The sequence below is a fragment of the Apium graveolens genome, chromosome 3, assembly GCF_009905375.1.
Source record: "Apium graveolens cultivar Ventura chromosome 3, ASM990537v1, whole genome shotgun sequence".
Classification (NCBI taxonomy): Eukaryota; Viridiplantae; Streptophyta; class Magnoliopsida; order Apiales; family Apiaceae; genus Apium; species Apium graveolens.
Genome location: NC_133649.1, coordinates 62,397,663 through 62,403,264, shown reverse-complemented (window position 1 = coordinate 62,403,264; position 5,602 = coordinate 62,397,663). Strand labels below are relative to the sequence as shown.

Below are 5,602 nucleotides of genomic sequence, written 5' to 3'. Positions count from 1 at the left end.
CTGATTCATTAGAAATTGCGTTACTGATCAGTCTCATGGGCACCAACACAAAGTTCACAGACACTAGTAATCTGATTAACTCCATAATTAGCCAAAGTGTCCACCTTCATTGTCAAAGCCTTAAGTTGGGCAGCTATAGCAGTTGTTGCGTCCAACTCCAGAATTCCTGCTCCTTTTCCTTGAGTCAGTCTCTGGGAAGGATTCTGGTACTCATTAGCATCCATCAGTTCAATAAGTTCATAAGCTTCATCATAACTTTTATCCCACAAGGCTCCTCCTGATGCTGCATCAAGCATGGGCCTAGAAGTAGGACCCAATCCATTGTAGAAATAGTTGATAATCATCCAATCAGGCATGTCATGGTGTGGGCACTTCCTTAACATCTCCTTATATCGATCCCAAGCCTCATACAGAGATTCTCCAGTTTGCTGCGCGAACTGGGTAGGAGCATTCCTGATTGTTGCAGTCTTCGCCATGGGAAAAAATTTAGTGAGAAACTTTTGAGCAAGATCTTCCCAGGTTATGATAGACCCTGTCGGTAGAGAGTGTAACCAGCACTTAGCTTTGTCCCTCAAAGAGAATGGGAAGAGTCGCAGCTTAATAGCATCTTCAGTCACACCATTGAACTTGAAAGTGTCGCAGATCTCAATGAAATCCCTGATGTGCATGTTGGGTTCTTCGGTAGGAGAACCCCCAAACTGAACTGAGTTCTGTATCATCTGGATCGTGCTGAACTTGATCTCGAAAGTGTTAGCCATGATGGCTGGTCTAATGATGCTAGACTGAATGTCATTAAACTTTGGCTTAAAATAGTCCATCAAAACCTTCGGATTTTCTGCTTGATCACCCATAGCTACTATAATTGGCTCTTCAACTTTCTCTTTTTCTTCAAAAACTTCCCTGTGAATTACCACAAGTTCTTCCTCGGCTTTATCCAGTGTTCTCTTACGAGTATGCGAACGCGTATGCATACACCCTCGCTATATCACCTAAATAAAACAAGGAAACAAATAAGTAACAATGTCCAAGTCAATGAACTTTAACGACCACTGATGGAAAGCACATAAACTAGTAATTAACACTATAGTCCCTGACAGGGGAACCAAAAACTTGTTAGTCGCTAAACACGCGCTATTATTACACGCAAGTAGACGAGTTCACAAGTAGTATAAGATATAAATCAGATTCGATCCCACAGAGACTATATTGGTTAACTATCTAAATTATGCACCTAAGCAACAATGTATGGTTATTATTCAATGCTAAAACAATAACAAAGTGAGGATGTTTATAACTAAGAATTATGCTAACAATTATAACTAAGAGAATAAAATAGACTGGATTAATATATATGACAAATATGGGATTCTAACTTCATTAGTTACTTCATTCAATAGCCTTATTATTCTCAACCTTAGCATGTAATGGTGATGACACTAATCAGATAACACGAAACTGATAAACGCCAACTTTCGTTGCGCGAGTGCCATTCTACCAGACATCCACAAAAGAGATAGAAGCTGAATAGGCACCAATTATATTGAGACCCTATATGTCTATAGAATTTGACAGCATAATGGTTTAAGCACAAGTTATCTATCTTGATTACATAGGGCAAGTAAGATGGGTAAAATTACCTACGAATCATACATATCAATACATGAACCTATGCTAGCATGGCAAGTTCTAAATCCTTAAATTCACTTTCGCTTTATTAAGAATTAACACACTATCTTATAAGTTCGCGACGCTCATAAGATGAATAAGCACAACCATAACTAGGATATCATACAAACACCACACAATAAGGCATCAAACAATTTAACTAAAGAAATCCATAAATAAATCCACTAGAACCCACGATAACAATTAGCCCATGATCGAACTCATCACCAACGTGGGTTCCAATGAAAACATGATATAGCAAACGTAGTCTTTATACGAAAAAATAAATCCAAGTACACTCAAGAATATAGGTTCAGCAAAACAAGAAACAAGCATCCAAATTACAACTCAAAACAAAGATTCACAAGAATAAACTAGATCATCTTCGCCTTTGTTGAATTGTGCCAAAAGGTCTCTTGCCGTCTTCTCCCTCCTTGATGTCTTGAAAACCCTGGATATCTCAGTCTCCTTGAAAAAATGACCTAAGTTATGTTTATATAGCAGTCCATGCATCCCAGGAGTCCAGAATTCGAATTGCACAAGAATCAGGATTTTTAAACTTTATTTTTTCTTCTTCTTTATTCCTTGCAACTTCGATCTAATCTTTCAAGCTTTTATTTCAACACATCCTAAACACCATATTAGCATCAAAACAATGCTAATTCACCTGATTCACAAAGTAAAACCTGAAATGCAAAAACACTTAAAAATACGTTAAAACATAAATAACTTGAGTACAATTACACCAACTCAAAGCTTATTAGAGTATAAATAAGTGTCATAAATGCCACTTAACACCTTAGAGTCTCAAACATAAGATCGAAGGGGTTCTTGTCAGATGACTTTGGATAATTTCTTTTGGGCTTCAAAACCAAGTTGGCTTTTGGAGACTTTATACATGAAGGTTGGCCCTTTTCCATATTACCCAGACTCATTTCATTCACTGAGATTTGCTTGACTTGAGAGAAGTGATGAAAGATCTTGTCTGGTTTCTCTATTTGACCAAATTTCTGCTCAATCTTCTTGTCAAATTCCTCCCACTTTTCATTCAGTTCAGCTTCCTTGAGATTGATAAAATCTATACTGTCCATCACTGGTGGCTTAGTAAAGGTGATTTCTGGAACAATTACCTTGCTGACATTTATCTTCAGCACTGTCTTCCCCTCACTTGCAGCACCTTGACTAACTGAGGTAATTGATCCTTTCTCCCCATTTTTGTTAACATCAAGTTGAGAAGTTTTAGGTTTGGTCTATGCAGCCACCAGCTGTTGAAGAAGCATAGTCTGATGAGCTTGATTTAGTCTTGTTAGGTCTCAATATGTTTGTAGAAGGGGGGTTGAATACAAACAATACCGTTTAATCGAATAAAATGCGGAATAAAAAAGTGAAACAAAATTCAAGTTAAATAAAACTATTATTAAACTTGAAAGGTGTTACAACAACGGTATCGTTTACAAGGGATTAATCTCAAATAAGTTATTCCAAATCTAGAATAAATTCGACATAAACTTTTTCTATTTTTGTAATAAAAAGGATCAAATGCTAAATGCAATTTGAGATTAAGTTCTAGGGATTTTGATCCGCTAGATAGTTACACAAGAACAAGAAAAGGATTTCTAGTGGATTAGATTTAACAATAAATACTAGAAATAAATGATCTGAGAATTTGCAATAAGTTCTCTGCAGTTTTCTTTTGTTTTGTGTTCTTCTGTGTTTTATATTCAATGCACTGCTACTCTTTAAAATCAGCTTCAGTTCTTTTATATTAAATCAATCCTTGATTTAACTGGTAAGAGAATCATTTCTGCTTAGCATGACAATCCTTTTAACTGGTAAGACTTTCGGTAGGACTATCCATTGAACTGATAGAACTTTCGGCAAGACAATCTAAATGAACTAGCATGACTTTCGGTATGACTATTGATTGTCATACCGATTGTCTTGCTAATACAAAAGATAGTCTTGCTGGATTAAAACAGATTTTAATCAACTAATAATTCTGAATTAATTAATCAATTAATTTAATTAATCAATAAATTAATCTTTGCAGATTTAATTTATTCTCTTAATTAAATTATATGACTTAATTAATTAATAGAGAATTAATACTAATCTTGAGCAGCAACCATTCTTCTGAAAATCTGCTAAAAATCACTGTCAATTATGAATCAATTCCACCACTTCAATGTTTACACTCGATGTACTGTCTGGTTCATGAGTGACTAACTTCCGTGACGTTTCTTCATGCCTTGTCTTTGATACTCTTGATTTTCTTCAGACTAAATCTTTGTAATTAATTGATACCCTGACGAGATCTCTGTCACTTGATTAAATCCACAATCTTGATTTATATCACTGAGGCTTGATCAATTTCTTGAGCTTCTTCCAGTGAATTAAGTTCTCAAGTCTGTAGACGAACAATGTTACTTAATCCTTTGACATATGTTACTTTAAGAGATCTCTCTGACGATAGAACCACTATTTACTTGTTACATCCTTATTTGAGTTGAGTTAAATCCTCGAATAAACAAATAGGCTATGACATATGCCTTTCAAGTCTGATCTTTATTAGCTCACTTTCCAGATTCATCACTCTTCTGCTCACATCATCTATCTTGGAGTTGGTTTCAGACTCATTCCTGAGTCTTTAAAGTAGACCTCTCATTATAGCAGCAGGAAGTTTGGATTTCAAACTCTCAGATACATCTGTTTTGATTGAAGCAATGGAGGCCTTGAGTTCATCCACCTCCTGAGTCTTTTTGAGATTGGATATTTGATGTAGCTTGAGGGAATTGAGATGAGCTTGAAGCAGATTTTTGGTATTTTGATCTTTAGTGGCATGAATAGCTGTAGTAGTCTGTTTAATGAGAGAGATGAAGGTTGACTTGAGGTAATGTTTGTTGCATTCTTTGCTAAACATCCATGAAGGAGTGTTTGCACTCCTGCTTGAACCAACTTCTCCCCCTAAATCCATAGGCTCCTCCTCTTCATCATCTTCACCACTATCTCCAAATTTTTCACTGAGAGAATCAGAAGCTGCACCAGTTGTGGTAGGCAGGGCAGTGATGGCATCTTTGGCCCATTGCATGGAGGCTATTATGTGCACTAGATTCAAGGTTCTCTCAGCTGCCTCATTGCCCTATTACGCTAGAATGTGATAAGCTAGAACAGGATGAGTAAATGCCTCAGCATCAAAAGAAACAGAATCTAAAACAACTTGATATTCTTGCTGAAATAGCGGCTTCTTGTCGGCTTCATTGACATCCATTAACTCACTAACAACAGGCATCTCCCATTCTTCAGATGTACCTGCTTTTCTCTCATGTTCTCTATATTCTTGCATCAAGGGCTCCCCTACACTCACCACCCTCACACCCCCACCTTCACTTACTAGGTGGAACTCCCCTCACTCACTTTTTCCAGGCTGGAAAAAATAACCTGCATATTTTCTCTCTTTTCCTCTCCTTTTGCCTGAGACCAACTCAGCCTCTCACTCTGTTCACTCCCTTCCCTCAATCCTAGGAGTGATTGTACAACTACTAGTTCATCTACACTTGTAACAATTGTTGAAAATTCAGCTTGTGTAGTGAGTACCAATGGATGAGGAACATCCATCGGGGTATTAGTTAGGATAGCCGACGGATGACTGCTGTTAGGCACATCCATCGGGATACAATCACTAGCCGATGCATGAACAATATCCATCATAATAAAGGAAATGATAGAGTTTGGAGTAGAAACTATTATGGATTCCGTGTAGATTGATGATAATTTAGGCATAGAAGTCTTAATAGTTCCTGAAAGAATTGGCAAGTGAGCCAACAGATCATCTAGAAGATGATGCTTACTTGCACTGAATTTTGGCTTCTCCAACAGAGTTAAAGAAGGAGAATCAGGAATTGATGTATGAATCATATCCACATCCAGAGAATTGGTG

At 36.9% G+C, this 5,602-nt stretch overlaps 1 non-coding gene across 1 annotated transcript; it reads left to right on the top strand.

Annotated features, from left to right (window-relative positions):
• The first annotated feature begins 354 nt into the window (after positions 1-354).
• LOC141716409 (small nucleolar RNA R71) lies at positions 355-461 on the top strand. The gene has a single exon (XR_012573121.1). It is a non-coding gene; the product is annotated as a small nucleolar RNA R71 (small nucleolar RNA).
• Positions 462-5,602: the final 5,141 nt, after the last annotated feature.